This window comes from Pelodiscus sinensis, chromosome 2 (assembly GCF_049634645.1).
Source record: "Pelodiscus sinensis isolate JC-2024 chromosome 2, ASM4963464v1, whole genome shotgun sequence".
NCBI lineage: Eukaryota > Metazoa > Chordata > Testudines > Trionychidae > Pelodiscus > Pelodiscus sinensis.
Genome location: NC_134712.1, coordinates 127,208,540 through 127,229,041, shown reverse-complemented (window position 1 = coordinate 127,229,041; position 20,502 = coordinate 127,208,540). Strand labels below are relative to the sequence as shown.

The 20,502-nt window shown below is 42.6% G+C and overlaps 1 protein-coding gene and 1 long non-coding RNA gene across 2 annotated transcripts in view; one reads left to right on the top strand and one right to left on the bottom strand.

Moving 5' to 3' along the window:
- Window positions 1-20,502, bottom strand: part of CDH12 (cadherin 12) — a 785,724-nt gene that overhangs the window by 162,451 nt on the left and 602,771 nt on the right. The window lies entirely within an intron of this gene.
- LOC142827205 (uncharacterized) lies at window positions 9,055-20,005 on the top strand. The gene is made up of 4 exons (XR_012901756.1): window positions 9,055-9,134; window positions 11,854-11,943; window positions 16,514-16,797; window positions 19,202-20,005. It is a non-coding gene; the product is annotated as an uncharacterized LOC142827205 (long non-coding RNA).

The window sequence follows — 20,502 nt, the reverse complement described above, 5'->3', positions numbered from 1 at the left end:
GTGCTTATTATCATTTTCTTTTTCATCATTTGCTAACTACTTTCCTTACTTTTATTCATGTAGGGCACATTCCTCTCTACCATCCACACTGAAGAACTGCTGTGCTCTGTACTGGATATTGTACATTGACAAGGGTTCAGCATACAAACAATAGTTCATAACGCATGACAGATCATAATGGCAGGTGAAGAGAAAGGAATGTTACCCTAAAATGAGCACTTATGTTTCTATACTTGAAGTTAAAAGAGTAAATATTGTCTTAATAAAAAAGATCAAAACATTTAAATAGTATTTTGTGTGATATTCCCCTCTGCTGTGTGATGGGCTGTAGCAGAGGTATTTTGCTGCTACTACTTTTGTCACCATCACTCTGTATTTCCCCTACTAAAAATAGACAGTGATGTAATCCCTTCACATAATGTACTGTCTTCAGTCTGACACTTTGTAACCTCCATGAAGTTAAGGTAAAAGATGGCCAACCCTCCCACCAAATCAAGTTTATATTTTATTTATTAGCTGACTATGTCTTTTCCTTTGTCTAGTTGGATGACTAAAAGATACTTTAAAAATGTCTCTGTCTAATTCAGCACTGCCATAAGAGGGATCTAAACATTAGAAAGAAAAGTTGCACACTTTTTTTCTGAATGGATGTTATTTTAAGTCATCACTTTAAAGTATTATAACTGTGCATAACTGAGGAGAAAGATTATATGGAACATGTTGCATGCAATATTCTCCCTCTCACATAGAAGCACATACACAATACGCAATAGCAAATAAAAGCCCCAAAGAAAGTGTATAGGGTCCAAATCTCATTTTCATTTCTCTAAAGTCCCTTAACATCATACTGGTAGCATAAAAGATTTTAAGGTGAGCATAAAAAAGTGTGCTTTAATGTTCTGGGGCCCCAATATAAACAAGTATTGGGTTCTAGGAGTAAAAAAACCAAGTGAGATAATGTGACTTTGAGAATGCACTTGTCACTAGACACAAAACTTGATGCAAAAGTGACTTTAACAGAGATCTTAACAGGATAGGTCACTGAAGGTCATTAAGAATCTACATGAAAACATCTAGTGGTTACAGGACTGTCACATTACCTAATTGGAGGGGGCAGCCGGATCGCTGCTGCGCCCCTGGCTGGGGGTGTTGGCTCCAGAGATTGGCATGGGAGGGAGCCATGTGGGGTGTTGAATGGGAGCTTATTGTTTGCTGGTCCTGTGTACGCTATTTATGTGAGTGTATAATGTTTGTGTGTGTAGGTAGGAATCTGTAATCTATGTGAAAGCTGAATGTTTCTCTGAATGTGGTTAAGCATTGCTATGGACAGGCTGATTAGCCAGGCCCTGTGGGACAATGGCGCTTGATGGGCCGGGGACACACCCAAAGAATGGGGGCTGTCACCTGAGAGCAGCCAGCAGGAAACACAGGGATTGGCCTCTGACCAGGTGACCTGCTGCATACAAGAAGAGGCCAGGAAGGAGGTATAAAGAGGCCATGTGGTCAATGCCATTTTGTTCTCAGCTCAGCACTTCATCCCAGAGGCAGCATTGCAGGGATTGAAGAGCCCGGAAGACCTGTGAACCCATCCTGATCGCAGGATGTGCAATAAGAACTTTTAAACCAGCAGCTGTACATCTCTGCTAGAGCCTGCATCGAGAACTGGGAGATTCAGTGCATGTAACGTACTAATCTTTAACAACCTTACTCTCATGCTTTTCTTTCTTGTGTTAATAAACCTTTAGTTGTTAGATGCTAAAGGATTGGCCCAGCATGATTTGTGGGTAAGGTCCAGAGGGTAAATTGACCTGGGATCTGTGGCTGGTTTCTTGGAACCGGACAGAACTTGTTCGGGGTAGGTGGGATTGGATGCTAGGACCCCCCACCTGTGTATGAGGCCAGGCGCCATCTGGGTCACGGATATTGCTGGGGTGTCGGAGGGGTTTTGCTTGTGAGGCTTCAGGCAGGCTGCTGAAGCGCTCTGTGGGACTGGTTTGTGGCCTGTTTGGAGAGGTCACCAGTCTGGGGGCTGTAAGGAGCCCCGGATTTGAGCAATTCACCCTGAGCGGACGGCCTCAGTTGTGCCCAGACACGGCCCGGTCCGTCACAATGGCGTAGTTGGCAGGATTCACAGATCTTGGTCAACTGAGCTTTGGGATCAGGACCCCACGCAGTCTAAGTTTGATTTTTAGTACTGAGAGTTTGGTTGGGTAAAGAGCAGCTGAAATGAGTCAGCACCAGTTTGAGAGCCTAAGTAGAGAGGCTCTGAAGGATTTGTGCTCAGGAAGAGGCATTGCCTTTAGGAAAAGGGCCTCTAAACTAGATCTGGTAGTGTTGTTACTAACCAGAGATGTGGATGAAAAGGAGCAGAAGCGAGCCAAGGAAGCTGCTGAAAGAAGGCAGAAGGCTGATGAAGAAATTGCTTGGAGAAAGCAGGAGCTGGATCGGGAACTTGAAAGGAGAAAAGCAGAACATGTAGAGAGAATGGCAGAGTATGCTGAGAGACGGGCAGAGAGGGCCAGACGTCAGCTGAAGGAAATGGTGGAGCATGCAGAGAAGATGGCCCTAGCCAATGAGGAAAATGCTAGACTTGAACTTCAGCTTAAGAGACTAATGGAACAACAGAGACTGTATCCTCCTGAAAGTTCGATGTGTAACCGTGTGGGTATGTGGTGTGACTATGACATAGCAAATGGTTGTAACCCAGCTAATGTTGTAACCCAGCCCCAAAGCATGTATGGGTGCTGTGAGGGGGGTACAGGTGATTCTGGGAAGTTCTTTGAGTCTGGTCAGTCTTACTGTAACCAAGGGGAAAGTGTCTCTAAAGGGGTGCCTGTGGCAGATGGCTGCGTGTCTGTGCAGGGGGGCAGTGAGCCTGTGGGTGAGGGCCCGTCTGATGCCTTGGAGGTGAGGCTGGAATCAGAACCAGGGCAGGAAGGGCCCAGAAATCAGGGAAATGTTTCTCTGGGGCAGTCTGGAGTGGTTGGCCAGAGCGGAGTTCTAGTTGAGGAGTTGGTGGCTGGTGAGGTTTGTGGAATTAAACCTGCACAAGCTGAAATTGAGTTGTGTGAAGAAGCACAGTGTGTGCAAGCTGGCAATTTGGCTATTGGAAGTAGCAGTGGGACAGTAAAGGAAGCTGTCTCAGAGTCTAGCTGCATGCCTGAAATTAGCCAGGGGTGTTGGGACAAGGGAGAAGCTGTCTCTGGTTGTCTGTCTGTGTGTGGGGAAGAGTTTCTTCCTTTGTCTGAGGAAGGTGCCCCACAGCCTGTGTTGGCTGAGAGCAGTCCCAGAGTTGGGTCTGGATATGGCTGAGGCCCAAAAAGGAGGTGGCTCTAAGTTTGTGGCTGCTGGGGAGGAGGATGCTGTGACTTGGGTAGATCCAGGCAGTGTCTTGCCTGAACCCCAGAGACCAGATAGTAGTGACACTGATGTTGTGCCTGATGCTGCTGTGTTGCTGGAGGAGGGGGGAGTGACTCTGTGGGACCAGAGTGACCCCTTAGCCCGGGCACAAGGAGAGAATGAGGGCATGATAACTCTGGAGCCTAATGAGGGTGAGGAAGTTTACAGCCATCTAGAGAGATGCAAAGGGAGAGAAGGTGCCTCTGACCCTGTCTCTTGTGAGTCTGTCTGTTTGCCTGAGAGGGGCTTGCCTGTGAATCCGCCTGAGGGGCCAGAGATAACTCAGGGAGTAAGGGAATTGCAGGAGGAGTTGATTGTGGCTCAGCAAGGCAAGGCAGCTGCAGAGCCAGAGAAGGGTGAACTGTGGCTTAAGGAAGCACATCGGGAGGAGAGTCCTGGCAGTGCTTGTAGCAAGCAGTTTGCTGTGACTGAGGGAGGTGACAGGGCCTTGCTGGGAGAAGGCATTCAGGAGAAAGCTCTGCCTGTAAAAGGCAGCAGCTTCTTGTGTGAGGCACTTTTTTTGGTGCCTGGCGGACAGAATTTGTCTGTTAGCAGTGACTCCACTGACTTGGGTTTAGGGAAACCCAGTGTGGATGGTGGTGGAGAGGTCTCGGAGGGACTGAGGGTTGTTCCAGATGAGGCAGGAACAGCCAGAGAATTGGAGCAGGCTGTTAACCCAGTGACTGTGTGTGACCAGCTTGCTGGGAAGTCAGTGTGTGTGGGACAGGATTGTTCCCAGGTGAAGGAGGAGAGTGGGAAGTTAGTGTCTCAGATTCAGGAGAAGGACTGGGTAGCTAAGTATGCAGAGCAGAACAGCTGTGTGGTCACTCTCCCTAGGATGCAGGAGATGGCAGTTACGCTCCCATCTCTGGACACGGTGGACACTCATAGTCTATCAGGGAAGTTGATATCTGGTTCCATGTGGAAACAGAAGTTGGAGGTGGACAGAGGAGAGACTTGGGAGTCTACAGCTTACTGCTGTTACCCCACTGAGTGGGGAAAAGGGGAGAATTCCAGGGCCATTGTGAGCCAGGGAGTCACACCCAGCCAGCCCTTTGTCTTGCTCAGGCCAGAGGTTTCAGACCTGGAGCCCAGAGAACAAGGGGGAGGGGTAGGACTTGTTTTGGCAAAGAAGATTTGCAGGTTGAACCTGAAAGGCCAAAACTGCAATGGTGTGGGGCCAGAGAAGGGGGCCTGATGGAGAATGTCAATATACACCTGATATAGGATTGTTCTTGTTACTGATGTTAATTCTTGTAACCAATGTATTATTGTTGCAGAGAATTGTAAGGGTATACAATGTGTATGATCTTATGGAAATACCATGTAATCTGTCCGGAGATGTACCAAACGACAGACGGTATGTAAATGGACATTGTGATCTTGCTATTTCATGGTTAACACTTGTAACTGGTCTTGGAACTTCTTACAGGACAAAAAGGGTTCCAGCCAGAAGGTCCTGTGTGAAAAGGGAAACTGAGGCACGCCACCATTTTGTTTTCGTGGCTAAATGCAAAAATGCCTACATGATTTGGGGTGAGAATACCTGCATTCACACAGTGTTCATTGTTGTTCAGAGAGCTGCCAGAGCTGGCCTGGATAAATTCACTATTTTCTTCAGCTCTGGGCAGAATCACCTGACACACATGGGGATCATGCTACAAAGGCAGATCCAATTAGTTCTGGGTTTTACCAAGTTTTACCGTGGGATTCAAAGACGATGCAAGGACGTGGTTGTCACTATGACAGACCTTGCAGTAATGAAGCCTATTTTAGGCAAACTGGGTTCTCATACACTGATCCAGCTCTATACTGTTGTTTCTGCCATTGGGTAGAACATGTGATGACACAGAGCCAAAGCATGGGGAGGCCTGTGATGCCCTCAGTGATGTTACTGGCATCACTTCCTGCATCAATTTTGCATTGGGGGTGTCACATTACCTAATTGGAGGGGGGCAGCCGGATCGCTGCTGCGCCCCTGGGTGGGGGTGTTGGCTCCAGAGATTGGCATGGGAGGGAGCCATGTGGGGTGTTGAATGGGAGCTTATTGTTTGCTGGTCCTGTGTACGCTATTTATGTGAATGTATAATGTTTGTGTGTGTAGGTAGGAATCTGTAATCTATGTGAAAGCTGAATGTTTCTCTGAATGTGGTTAAGCATTGCTATGGACAGGCTGATTAGCCAGGCCCTGTGGGACAATGGCACTTGATGGGCCGGGGACACACCCAAAGAATGGGGGCTGTCACCTGAGAGCAGCCAGCAGGAAACACAGGGATTGGCCTCTGACCAGGTGACCTGCTGCAAACAAGAAGAGGCCAGGAAGGAGGTATAAAGAGGCCATGTGGTCGATGCCATTTTGTTCTCAGCTCAGCACTTCATCCCAGAGGCAGCATTGCAGGGATCGAAGAGCCTGGAAGACCTGTGAACCCATCCTGATGATAGGATGTGCAACAAGAACTTTTAAACCAGCAGCTGTAACATCTCTGCTAGAGCCTGCATCGAGGACTGGGAGATTCGGTGCATGTAACGTACTAATCTTTAACAACCTTACTCTCATGCTTTTCTTTCTTGTGTTAATAAACCTTTAGTTGTTAGATGCTAAAGGATTGGCCCAGCGTGATTTGTGAGTAAGGTCCAGAGGGTAAATTGACCAGGGATCTGTGGCTGGTTTCTTGGAACCGGACAGAACTTGTTCGGGGTAGGTGGGATTGGATGCTAGGACCCCCCACCTGTGTATGAGGCCTGGGGCCATCTGGGTGACGGATATTTGCTGGGGTGTCGGAGGGGTTTTGCTCGTGAGGCTTCAGGCAGGCAGCTGAAGCGCTCTGTGGGACTGGTTTGTGGCCTGTTTGGAGAGGTCACCAGTCTGGGGGCTGTAAGGAGCCCTGGATTTGAGCAATTCACCCTGAGCGGACGCCCTCAGTTGTGCCCAGACACGGCCTGGTGCGTCACAAGGACAAATAAGGAAAGGACTTGTATCATTAGAAGTGTTTTTCAGACCTTATCCTCGAACTGATAAAATCTGGAAATGATTTAGAATCAAAGATCAGCTCAAGCAAAATTAACGAAAACCCCATACAAGTCCCAGTCTAGACTGTGAATTCTGTTTATACAATAGACAGTTTCCAAAATCTGACCATAGAAACATGGAGAATTGTATTTGATCTAGCATATACAGTACACACACAAACACATACAATGGACTCATTAGTCGAAATTCCCATTGATTGATTGGTGCAAGATCAGGTCAATATTTAACAATGAAAACAGTATTAACTACACTTTTTAAAAGAGAAGCCTAAAGGTATTATTTGTTTTAAAAACTTGTGCTCTTGAGTTTGGAAGGTTGCACCATGTCATAACTTAACTTTAATGGAACTTTATACTATGCCTGTCTCATTTAAATTGCTTGTGATTATGACAAGGTCTTTGTATACAGGCAACAACGCTCTAAATAGTATTAAGTTTGTAAACATGTTATATAGCTGCAAAAGGAATAGTCTGGACTAGTGTTTCTCAACATTTTCAGAAATATGTCCCTTTATTCATAGTCAAAAATTTCCCTGAAAGAGTAAAAGTGCATCAATGACAAGTCTATATAATTTATTTGATTTTATTTGTGTGCACATGTTTCAAATTATTGATAGAGAATACCTGACCTTGAAGGGTAAGAGAGTGCTTTAGACTGTAATATAATTTTCACTGCCTATATGTAATTTGCATCACACCCCTCCCATTTTCTTTCATGACCCATATGCCATTGGAAATTGTAATCCCTTGATCAAGAAGCACTGGTCTATAGCATGATTTCTGGTTACATAAATGTTTCAAAATATCTCTGCCCACACTAGAAACAGAAATGCTAAAACTAATAGTTAAAACATTTCCAAAAAATTGATATAGCTAGCATGCATATACTGCCAACTCAGAATCTAAATTATTTGCCATCTGTGGCACCACATGTAAAAATATTTTCTTCTCCCATATTTAGATCTATACAGAAGAAGAAAAATGTCTCACTACATAATTAGTTGTAACTCATAGGCTCTGGTGCAGGCTGACTCCCAGGTCATTCAATATTTTTCTTCTTTAATGAGATAATGTGTTCCATTAACATCAATGGAACTGGGTAGCACAAGAAAGATTAAGCATTGTGAGACATCTGTCTCAAAAAAGAAGGGACAGAGAAATGCAGGTGATTTTGCTTACCACTTTTTTATTATATTGAGAAAAAATATGTGATTTAGGCAAAAATTGATGATTTGACTTTATGTGAATAAGAATCTTTCTCAAACCTTGGTAAAATGGTCCAATGATTAATGACTCTGTTAAAAATTCTTACCTTGTTTCTAGCCTGAATGTGCTTTGTTTCAGCTCCCAGCCTCTGAATCATGTTACATAAGAGTGTCCCTGTAATGTGTTAAGTAGACCCTCACTCTAGAAAAAATCAAGCTGTGATAACTGTGGAGTACAATAAACATGTTAAAGTTACATTTTTCCTCATTTTTATAAACATGAATCTGATTGAGTGTGATTAATGGATGGAATTTATCAGGACTGTGGTATGAAGGATTCAGGAATTCTTTTGACAACATGCCACATCTACTAAGTGTTGAATGTAGAAGTCATGGAGGACCTGGGGCAGCTCTCAATTAAAAGGGATACTGAAAAGATAGAGCATATTTGAAACACATACTCCTCACCAATACTGCTAATAGAAAGTTAGTCCACTGAAATGAAATATTTTATTTAAAAAAAACTAGGGGGCTATCCTCCCTGCTCGCTATGCTCGCCAACCCCCCTCTCTGGTGGTAGGTGTCTGGCCAGAGGGGAGGGGCAGGAGCAGGCTGGGGGTAGAGGGTCTGACATAAGGGGGCAGAGGACGGGGGGAGAAATAGGGCTCGGATGGGGGAGGGGACCAAGCACCAGCAGCTCATCTCCAACAGAGCAGACCATGCCCAGAGGTGACAGTTCCAAGGCTGGCCACAGCAAACGACTGAGAGAGGAGGTAGTGGCAGCATGAGGATGCAGCTGACATGATGATGTCACTCTATCATCTTGCAGAAAAAAAAATATATACATATATATATATAGAGAGAGAGCTAAATTTACTGTTCATCATTTAAACAACTTTTGGCAGCTGGACCTCAGCTGTAAGGTTCTCTCATCAGTTTTCCTATCTGATTTTTATATACCCACACAATGTTGCAGTGTTGGGGTACCAACTCCTGAAGGAAATATTCAGTGGTCCCAGAGACAGGGAGAGATTATATAATATTAATTAATTTGTATAGGAACATTGACTGCCAGCAACAAAGTTGGTTTTGACACATTACAAATGCTACCCAGAGGTAGCATCAGAGTGTGTGGTAAATGAAGCAATACCTGATCTAGCACACAATCTGAACAGCACTTTGAGAGCCTTCTGAATGCAAGGCAGTACAGACTTATAGGTTTCTAATTAAACTGTATCCTCTGCATAACAAGCAATTTAGGGAATTTATGAGGTCTTATCTTGTTATGGGAATGTATTTCCTATGGTGATAATCCCTCTTTGCTGAACAAGGAGCTTGACATCCTCTCTCCTAGCTGTGCTGTGGGGTTTGTCAAATACAAATCTGGGCAACTGGCTTCACAATTGCATGCTTCATTTTTAGCATGGCAGAGCAGCGGTCTGATGGGTGAAGCTCTTCCTCGCTGGGCACTGAAGAAGAGCAACCAAACTGTGAAACAATGTAGGTACATTTAGAGTGTCACATTGCACACTCATCCCTTATCATTAAGGCCGGTATGACGCTTCAGTAAACAGGCTCAAATGTGCTGAAATGCTGACACTCCTTTTATCCCTATTCCTCTTCAATATGGACCAAATTCAACTTCCCTCATTGACTTCATTGAATGATGAAGACCAGCATACAAGTTACTGGTAGCACTACAGACATTATTGTAATCACCTGTTTGTGGAGAGGGGAGCAAACTCATTTTTTTAAATCACTGCAATTGGAAAAACTTAAAAAACAACAAATAGTCTTTAAAGTGCTACCAGACTAACAAAACATGTGGATGGTATCATAAGCTTTCATGGGCACAGTCCACTTCTTCAGATGAATGGAGTTAAGGGGCTCAGGGGACATATAAATGGTGGAGAAAGAGGGGATGGAGAGGGAAAGAGAAGAAAAAAATACATTATTAATAAAAGGGTCCGTGGTAAATGAGGCTGATAGAGTGGGTTCTAAGTACTCTAAGTACCCCGTGCTTGGCTTTTTATGTCATTAAGGTGTGGAATGGTTCTGTAAACTTTGCCCTTGATATCACTTGTGAATTCCACTGTCAGTGTGCACAGGTATGTCTGGTAAAAGCAAATCTCTATTTTTTTTTAAGGGTTTGCACAGGCCATATCCTCTTTGAAGCCCTTTACTCTCATTAACTATTGAAACAAGTGCATCACACCACACATACTTTAAATAAATAAATAACTATATTTAATCACAAACTATATAGTAATCACACCTATGAGTATATTTAAAGTTTTAATTTAAAAAGAGCAAAGCAACTACAGGTCATTGATTCAGATCTCATAATTAAATTTAAAGAGGACTTCATTCCATAGCTGCCCTTACTTTATTTTTAATTTTTCTTTAATCTTCATATATATTAATTTAATCAAATTCAATTTAAAGTTTAAGTGACATCCTACCAGCATAATTTCAGCCTCTAGCTCTGCTTTTTCTCATGTGTCAATGGAGAGACGGTGATTTCTGAAAGCATGCTCAGATTTTTAGGTTATTATGTTAAAAGCTGTACACCACTTTGGTTTTCTTTCCTTATTATATTCTTGAGTTATTAAAGCTCTTTGGGCAATACTGTGTTCTTAGTTTTATGCATGCAACCCTACACTCCCAATACAGGGTAGTTAACATTTAAACAGATAACCCATACCTTATTCTTTGGAAAGATAATAAGAAAGGGAGCAAGAGGAGAAAATGAAAGGGCTGGAATCCTCAAATAAAATGAGGATTAACTAATGCAAATATATGTAACTGAGGCTGACTTCGACAATTTTTTTTCTTTCCCTGGCTTTGTAATCTTTATGTTCATAATAAGCTGGGAGTTACATTTTTTCGTTCTTTATTATTTTCTTTTTAAAGGACAAAATAAAAATGAAAAACAGCTTAATTATGTACCCATTTAAATAGTCCACTGCTGCTTTTATTGTGAGGTAGGATAGTAGGCATTGTCAGAGAAGGGAGATGTAATATCTGTTACATACCTACTCTAGTAAAAAATGGATCCATAATTCCTCACCATTTGCAAAAGTAGAACTGAAATGCAGGCAGGGTGCAGGCATTTTTATCACTGTTCCACATGTCCCTAAGTCAGGGCAGTTAACAATACCTACCTCCTGTCTTACACTGCGGATGCCACCATTGCTAGCACAAGGAAAGCTATTTTGGTAGAGCATTACACATCAGAATTTTCCATTATAGTCATAACTTGACAGAATTGTACTTTCACTGACTCAGACTATAGTTACACTGCAACCCGAGGAGTGCTTTGCAATTTGAATAGCCATACGCAAGCTAGTTTAATTTAGTGACCGACCATGCTAAAATAGCAGTGACGATGCAGTGACATGGGCTTCAATGCAAGTTGTAAAAGCCCAGGCAGTTCCTCTGGGTATGCACTTATTATGCTAGTCTATGCTGCTGCTTTTTCACTGATATTTTTAGTCAACTAGCTACAGTAAAGCTAGTTCTGGCACACTTGCCCAAGCTACAATTTTCCTCTGATTTCAGTGTAGATATAGCCTGATATTATGAGCCTCATGTAAAACTGCTGCCATCAAGGTCTTTCTATTTACTTCCATGGTCTTTTGGTCAGGTCCCAGAAGATATTTTTGCTGGACATACAGGAACAGTTTTTTCACATTTTTACAAATGACAGGAGAACCTCAGAAGGTTCAGAGTTGGGGTTTGGATCAACTAAAGCCTCAGGAGTCTGAAAGCTAATCCAAACGTTATCTGAACCTTCAAAATTGAGTTTGAAATCTCATGAGAAAAGGCTCTTTTAAGAAGGTTTCTGATATTCTCTGCTTCCAGTCCAGCTGCAAATTCTGAAAAACACACTTTGTTAAATGATTTTCCAGCAATTTTTTTTGGCAGCAGTCTCAGCTGGAAAGCCAGAAAAGCAGATGCATGTGCAAGTATCAGACAACAGAGAATAAAATTAAACAAATATTTCAGAATTTCCAAAATCATTTGAATTTGATTCTAGAATTTATTTAGGGGGGCTTTTTCCCCCCTCCCTGACCTTGTCTGCCTGAATACTTAAATATCTCTTTATTTTGTACTGAGACTGACTTTATATTGGTTGTATAATTAGTTCAGTCATTATATTCAACGGTAAAATAACAACATTATTTGTATATGATATATGGTTTGCTTTATTTTCTAGTAATCTGGAAATACAGATCAGAAAATAAGGTTGTGCTACAAATCCAAGATATGTGAAGCGAGTTTTCTACTTTAAAGCTTATTCTGTCTGGTAAGTGGTGACAATGTTTGGGAGAAGAGAAGTAGTGCGGGCACTTTGTCATGAAAACAGTCATCACCTTGGAAGCTGAGTGAAATGTGTCAACATTTGTAGTAAATGAAGCATGGAACACATACTCTTAAGGCATGACAGGCAAATTACTGGGTAGGTAAATATTCTCTCTTGGTGCCCTTTCACTGTCATCTGCTGTTAAACATTGAAGCTGTGGTTTTACTGTGAAAAGCAACTATAAAAATGGCAGCTTCTTTCTTCTTTTGTTTTCAGTCATACATGGTAACCTTACCGACTAGACGAGAGTTCAGTCTTGTTACCTTAATTTGTTCTGTACAGCTAACATAGCTATGGGAATGTGAGCAGCAGTTTCACATCTTACAGAATCGCTACCTAAGTGTCAAAAGAAGAATTGTAATGGCTGATGCATCATGAAAAATAAAGATGCAGGTATTAAAACTTAAATTCACAATCCTGTTCATTGTAGGACTATTTCAGAAACAAGAAATCAATATTATGTTCTTGCTTCTTTTACCCCTCCTAGCTCAGTTAAACCTTTTATAATTACAACTACACTTGATATTACTATGGTTCTTTTTATAATTTAGAGATTATAAATAAAAAGTCAAAGAATAGAATAGCTCAAACTCTGTGCTAAATGTGAGGAAAAAATTGAAACAACATAAGAAAGAAGAGCTGTGGGGTGCAGAAAGGAAACTTTACTCCAAATACACACCAGGCTTTCAGTACAGCTGCTTAGTTCCTGCCATCTGGGTGTGTCTAATTAGAAACTACCTAGAATAGGCTCTCATGGAGCTATTAAAGGAGATGTTCCACTGCAGATTCTGCTTTGAATCCCTGAGGGCTGAGAAATAAGGCTGCAAGAACCTTTGGATTACTGAGCGCTGGGAATATTGTCTCACCTATCATGGGGCTGTTGTACAATACAATGTTCCTACAAGAGGGAAGCTGTGTTTAGAATTTACATGAAACCCAGCAGAGAATGATGATTACAGAGAACATCGAAGACAAAGTGAAACACATACATACAGACTTAAGCTCCAATTGCTTTCTCACCCTCCCTCCCCCCGTTTCTGTGAAACTTGATTTTCATCTTCTAATATTTCTATTTCAAATCCAATTGAGCTGAAACCTTATAACACTGATTTAGTAAAAACAATGAGGAGTCCTGTGTCACCTTAGAGCAGTTAATTTGAGCACTTAATTTCAAACATTTGTGCAAAAAAACCCACTACAAAATAATTTTCAAAAGTTAAATAAAGTTTAAATAAGCATTACAAAAAATGTTACTTTCTTCCATTCTCTAGCTAAACATGAGCTATTTTTATGAAATGTGCCAAGCTAGTCTGGAGCTGTGCTTTCTGAGGGTATGTCTACACTACCACCCTAGTTCGAACTAAGGTGGTTAATGTAGTCATACAAACTTGCAAATGAAGCCCGGGATTTGAATTTCCCGGGCTTCATTTGCATGTTGCCGGGCGCCGTCATTTTTAAATGTCCGCTAGTGCGGACTCCGTGCCCGCAGCTACACGCGGCACAAACTAGATAGTTCGAACTAGGCTTCCTATTCCGTACTATCTGTACACCTCGTTCCACAGAAGGCTAGTCCGAACTATCTAGTTCATGCCGCGTGTAGCCGCAGGCACGGAGTCCGCACTAGCGGACATTTAAAAATGGCGGCGCCTGGCAACATGCAAATGAAGCCCGGGAAATTCAAATCCCGGGCTTCATTTGCAAGTTCGTATGACTACATTAACCACCCTAGTTCGAACTAGGGTGGTAGTGTAGACATACCCCTAGTTATTTTGATACAATGAGTAAGTACTTAGGGTCCCAGCAGGATTATCCACCAGGCAGCCATCCCATCCCACAGGCCATACCACCAAAGCTTTGTTTTGATTTTTGGCGTACTAGCTTGATCAAAGCTGCGGCCTGCATGTCTACTTGAGCTGGAAATTACACCTCCAGCTTGAACTGTAGGAGCACGTCCACACTGACATGTGCTTTTACTCAAGAGCATCCATGGCAGTGATGACGCTCTCTTGTGCAAGAAAGCTCTGATGACCATTTTAGCCATAGGGGTTTCTTGCACAAGAAACCCCTGTTGCCCATCCACACTGCCTTCTTGCTCCAGAGCTCTTGTGCAAGAGGGCTTATTCCTCATGGGGAGAGGAATAATTCTTGTGCAAGAAGCCTTTTGTTCCGAAGCTCTACTGTAAAATTACTTGTGCAAGAATGCGCGTGCCGTGTAGATGCTCTGCAAGTTTTTGCACAAGAACAGCTATTCTTGCACAAGAAGCCTGCAGTGTAGACATAGCCAAGATGTACACTAAAACTAGGTCTACTGTTGCAGCACTAGGCATAGTACAATTATTGCATGCCCATTTAGCAAAGATACAAATAGCAGTGTCGATAGTGAGGCATTGCTTAGAAGAGTAGAACACAGACACACCAGAAACCTAGATTCTCTACATCCCACCTGGATTTCTACATGCCCATACAGTGTCTCTCATCTCAGCAGTGTTATTTTTAACAGTGAACTATCCCAATGCCTCCCCATTGCCAGAAACTTTCCCTGTAATATGGGAAAAATTATGGGCAACTATTTGATCTCAAATCACCAATTTTTCTTAATTGCCAGTGAATCAAAAACGGTCTGTTATTCACACAGCTCTTCTCACACATGCTTCATGATGTTAGTATCATTATAATAGTGTCTTAGCATAAGTGTATAGATTAGATGACTAATTAAGCTCCACATTTTGATGACTTGCATAGTACAGTCATACAGGTTGGCCCTCCCTAGTGTAGCACCCTAAGGACAAGGCTGGTCCCTAGACCAGAGAAGTCGGTCATTTCTGGTTCTCCTGTTTCTGCCCTCCCCGGCCCCCCACAGCCCAGTTGAGACACATACCAGCTCCTGGACCCTGCAGCCCAGCTGGGCTGTGTGTTGTTCCCTCTCCCTCCTCCCCACCCCGAATAGCACCAAGCTCCTGGTCTGCCCATCCCCTGCAGCACACTGGGGGTATGTCTACACTTGCCCCTAGTTCGAACTAGGGAGGCAAATGAAGCATACCGAAGTTGCTAATGAAGTGCGAGATTTAAATATCCCACGCTTGATTAGCATATTCGCGGCTGGTCGCCATTTTAAAATGCTGGTAGCCCGAATTAACTCGCCGCGTGTAGATGCGGTAGTCCGATCCAAAAGCCTTCCCTTGAATTAACTGTTACTCCTCATTGCACACGGAGTATCAGTTAATTCGAGGGAAGGGTTTTGGATCGGACTACCGCGGCAAGTTAATTCGGGTTACCGGCATTTTAAAATAGCAACGGGTTGCGAATATGCTGATCAAGCGTAGGATATTTAAATCCCACGCTTCACTAGCAACTTCAGTATGCTTCATTTGCCTCCCTTATTCGAACTAGGGGGCAAGTATAGACATACCCTATGTTACTTATGTGTAATAATCTTTTCAGTGATACGTGTTTGGAAGCAATGTCTTGCCCGTGTTCCCTGATAAGTTTATAGCCTTTTCTTTTGAGATCTGTCTTCATTTGGTGCCACAGACAGAATGGAATGGTAAGTGAGTCTTCTGCTTCTCACAACTGCTCAGGCTCTTTATATACTTGATATGGTTCTTGTATCAAGTAGAGTATCCTAAAGGCTGTTTCAACATGTGCCTGCTTTTTGCCATAGTCATATTCATGCCTAAGGTTACATGCTCATATTGCCTTGAAGAGTCTGTCCTGTGGCTGGAGCAGCCATAACTTTGTCAATGCACTGGAGACATATATAGACAGAGTATTTTGTAGATGGCTATTCTGGCTCTAAACCTACTTCAGTCAATGGCTTGTTTTGTTCCCCTTGGTGAGATACCAATTGGTGCAGACCAAGAAAATGTCTGTCATATTTTTTCACTATTTCTGAATCCCCAAATAAATGCATAGGTTCATAGTTCATAATCAAAAGCTGGTTTATTGTGCTTTTTTACAAACCATAATAATGCATATTATTATATGACTCAGAAAGCAATATGCTTTATTTCACCAATCTAGCCTGTTTATCTTACAATCTAGTACAAGAACTTTTCTATATCAACAGCATCAATTTAGGAGTTTCAGACACCTGAAAATTTAGATTGTAGGCATTTTGACTAATGAGATAGTTAATTGCAACGTCTTAAAATACCTCAAATTAGCAAAATCCACTGCTCTGAGTAAATTTGGTGATTAAATGAGCTTAGTGGCCTCAGTTTAATCCGCAGAAGACTGTTGTATAAAAGCCTGTACCCAACACAGTATAACATAAATGTCAGTTTCAGCATAATGTGAATGTAAGTTTTGTAACCTTTTGAGTTCTGAAATATTCTACTATGTCCTTTTAAGTCTGGTAATTTTTATTGCTGGTGTAACCTTTGAGCTCTGTAACATTCCATCATGTGGGAAAGGGAGTATTTGTGGAGAGTGTATATGGGTGATAAGAAACTGCCAGACCATTAACCTGGAGACAAATGCCAGATGGACACAGAAGCCCTGTGATGTCTTACAGAATCTGCCTAGACATGAGAAAAGCAAATGCAGAGGTGCCACATGGGTGAAAGAAGAACTTAATATATGTGAGAGAAACTAAACCTGGGCGTGCTGCTTGGTGACAGACACAGGAAAGGAACTCTGCATATGACAGCAGCCACCTGGACAGTTCGATAAAAAGAGAACATGCAGAAAACAGATTGTACAATCAGCTCACCAGCCCTGAATCAACACTGCAGGCAGACACACCAGACCCACTATGCTCTGGATTCCTCCACTGTCTCTGTGAAACTCTTCTCTTGAGTAAGTGTATGAGTGTGCGAGTGTATGAGTGTGCAAATGTATATGTGCGATTAAGTTCAATCCTTTTTCCAGTTAATTCAATAGCGGTATTTAATAAAAGCAATATAACTGGAACCCTGGGATGGTCTTTAGTAACAAAGTGTCCATAATCAGATATTTAGGGGGATATAGCTTTTCAGAGCCGGGTAATTTACTACTTTTTACTAAAGAAATCATAGAATACTAAAACTGAAAGGGACCTTGCGAGGTCATCAAGTCCAGTCCCCTGCCCTCATGGCAGCACCAAGAACCTCTGACATTTGTTTATCTAACCTGATCTTAAATATCTCCAGTGATAGAGATTCTACAACCTTCACTGGCAATTTATTCCAGTGTTTAACCACCTTGGCTATGTCTAGACTGCAGGCTTCTTTCGAAAGAGGCTCTTTCGAAAGCATCTTTCGAAAGAGCCTCTTTCGAAAGATCGCGTCTAGACTGCAGGCGGATCTTTCGAAAGAGCAATCCGCTTTTTCGAAAGAGAGCACCCAGCGAGTCTGGATGCTCTCTTTCGAGGAAGCCCTATTTACATTGAAGAACGCCTTCTTTCGAAAGAGGAACTTTCGAAAGAAGGCATTCTTCCTCGTGAAACGAGGTTTACCGCCATCGAAAGAAAAGCTGCGTTCTTTCGAAATAATTTCGAAAGAACGCGGCTTGAGTCTGGACGCAGGGGAAGCTTTTTCGGGAAAAGGCAACTTTTCCCGAAAAAACCCCTGAGTCTGGACACAGCCCTTGACAATTAGGAAGTTAATCCTAATGTCCAACCTAAACCTCCCTTACTGCAGTTTAAGCCCCTTGCTCCTTGTCGTATTATCAAAGTTTAAGGTTAATAATTTTTCTCCCTCCCCCTTGTACCACTCTTTTAGGTACTTGAAAACTGTTACCACATCCCCTCTGAGTCTTCTCTTTTCCAAACTAAACAAACCCAGTTCTTAGAGTCTTTCCTCCTTGGTCAAGCTCTCAAGACTTTTAATCATGTTTGTTGCTCTTCTCTGGACCTTCTCCAATTTCTCCACATCTTTACTGAAGTGTGGTGCCCAGAACTGGACACAATAATCCAGTTGAGGCCTAATCAGTGCAGAGTAGAGCGGAAGGAAAAGGTAACTCACCTTGTGCAGTAATTGGTGTTCTTTGAGATGAGTGTCCCTGTGGGCACTCCACTGCAAGAGTCTTGACACCCCAGTGCTTGAACGCAGAGTTTTTGCGTGAGAACGTGCCAGTGTAGACGTAGCCATAGTGTCTACAGCTGCTTTTGCGGAAAAACTTGCCAGCTATCTACACTGGCCGCTTGAATTTCCACAAGAACACTGACGATCTCATGTAAGAAATCAGTGCTTCTTGTGGAAATACTATGTGGCTCCCATTTGGGCAAAAGTCCTTTTGCGCAAAAGGGCCAGTGTAGACAGCTCAGATTTGTTTTGCGCAAAAGCGTGTCTAGATTAGCCACGGATGCTTTTGCGCAAAAGTGCTTTTGCGGAAAAGCGTCCGTGCCAATCTAGACGCTCTTTTCCGCAAATGCTTTTAACGGAAAACATTTCTGTTAAAAGCATTTGCGGAAAATCATGCCAGTCTAGGCGTAGCCATAGTGTTTGTCCTTCAGTGTGAATCTCAAAATTTTTTTGTGAGATGGCCGGATTGCCACGTGAAAGTATGTGTCCTGGGGCCGAGGAATGACATCCAATTCCCCTGTTCCAATGACAGAATTTTCTTCTGGTGAATCTTTGCTTTTTTAAATACTTGTTCAGCCTGCATAAGTCCAGAATAGGCCTCCAACCTTCTGATTTTTTTGAAGTGAGGAAGTATCTTGACTAAAACCTCCTTGCCCTGTGATGAGCGATTTCTATGGCCCCCCAGTTGGGGTAGTCTATTTACCTGCTGTTGTAATAGGGGCTCATGAGAGGGATCCCTGAAGAGGAACAGGGAAGAGGTTTGGGTAGGAGGAGGCCTTTCTGTATGACTTCTAACGCACACTTGTCTGTGGTAATTTTTGCCCATGATTGGTAGAAGGGCTGAAGGCTGTGTTGGTAAGTCACATTAGGAAATGACATTGAACCCTCAATCAGATTTTCAACAGGCTTGTCGACCATTGATTGACTGAGACGTGGTTGGCTTATCTTGAGTTTGTCTGCATTTTGGTGCTTTTGCCTCCTGAGATCATAGCTTCTCTGGGGCACGAATGATGAGGATCCTCTGTCCTGTGGAGTGAACTGCTTTCTCAGTGTCTTCCTGGGTTGAGGAACATACATGTCCTGGGTCCTCAAGGTCGCTCGAGAATCCATGAGGGATGGAAGGGATGTATCTGTTGTTGAGGGAAAAAGTTTTTGACCCTCAAAAGGGAAATCCTCAATCATATACTGTACCTCCCTAGGGAAACCCAAGAGATGGAGCCAGGATACTAGGAGCATGACTACAGAGGTGGCTAAGGACCATGCCACAGTGTCTGCTGCATCTTAGCTATAAGGAATCCATCATTGATGTTGGACTGGAAAGAAGACTTAATGTCATGAGGAAGCCGTTTAATAAATTTTTTCACATTATCAAAGTAGTGATATGTGTATTTTGCCAACTGTGCTGCGTTATTGGCTATTCTTAATTGGAGGGAGGCTGATGAGTAAGATTTACTTCCCAGGATATTGAGTCTTTCCCACTCCTTATCATAAGGAGTGGATTTATATTGCATCTGTCTACCTCTCTTATTGGCCACATTGACAACTAGTGAATTTGGTGCTGGATGTGTAAATAAGAATTTGGTGCCCTTTGTGGGGTACGTAGTACTTCCTATTCAATCTTTTTGACATTGTAGGGATAGAAGCTGGTGTTTGCCATAGTATTTTCAAAGGGTCTAGAATGGCCTCATCGATGAGAAAATGTTGTTGACGATGAGGCTTGCAAGATGTTGGTGAGTTTATGTTGAGTCTCAGGCACCTCCACCAACAAAACGTCTAAGATGTTTGCCTCTCTCTTTTTAAATCCTTTGCCAATCCTTTGTGAGAGCACAATGGCAAGTTTTCAGCACTCCTCATTCGTTATGATTTTAGTCACTTTGGGTATGTCATACGGAATAAGGGCCATTGAGACACACAACTTCTACGTTAATTATGTAGCTGATGTCAAAGAACCTTAACTTGACTTTGGGCACTGCCCACACTGCAGGAAGTCAAAGGCATTGAGTGGGAATGTCCCTTTCAGTTTGAGTTAGTGTGTCTTCACTACACCCACTAATTCGAACCCTAGAAGATCGACAGTGGCAGCTTTGATCATTCTTTGTAGTATAAGCATACCTTTCAGATTAATGCAATAACCCCAGACTTACTGGAAACTACTATTAACTTTTCATACAAAAACAAAAAAAGCTCACAGAGAACAGAAAACAACAATATAGGGCACACAAATTACCCCTCATTATTACAGGAATGAACATTTAAATAGCTGTACTATATACCCCCATTCTTTAAGAGTAGTAACTATGTTGGACAGACAATATCTAGATTTGTATCTTGCCTAGTAGAAATTATAATGACATCTAAAATCCCCTTATTTTTGAAGACCCTCATTCCTGTTAGAAATATACTGTGTGTGTGCTGGGAGCCCACCACTTTGCACTTTTTTACTTCTGGTTTGATTATTAAAATCATTCCCTGTGGAGACCAGATAAAAGTATTGCTTTAG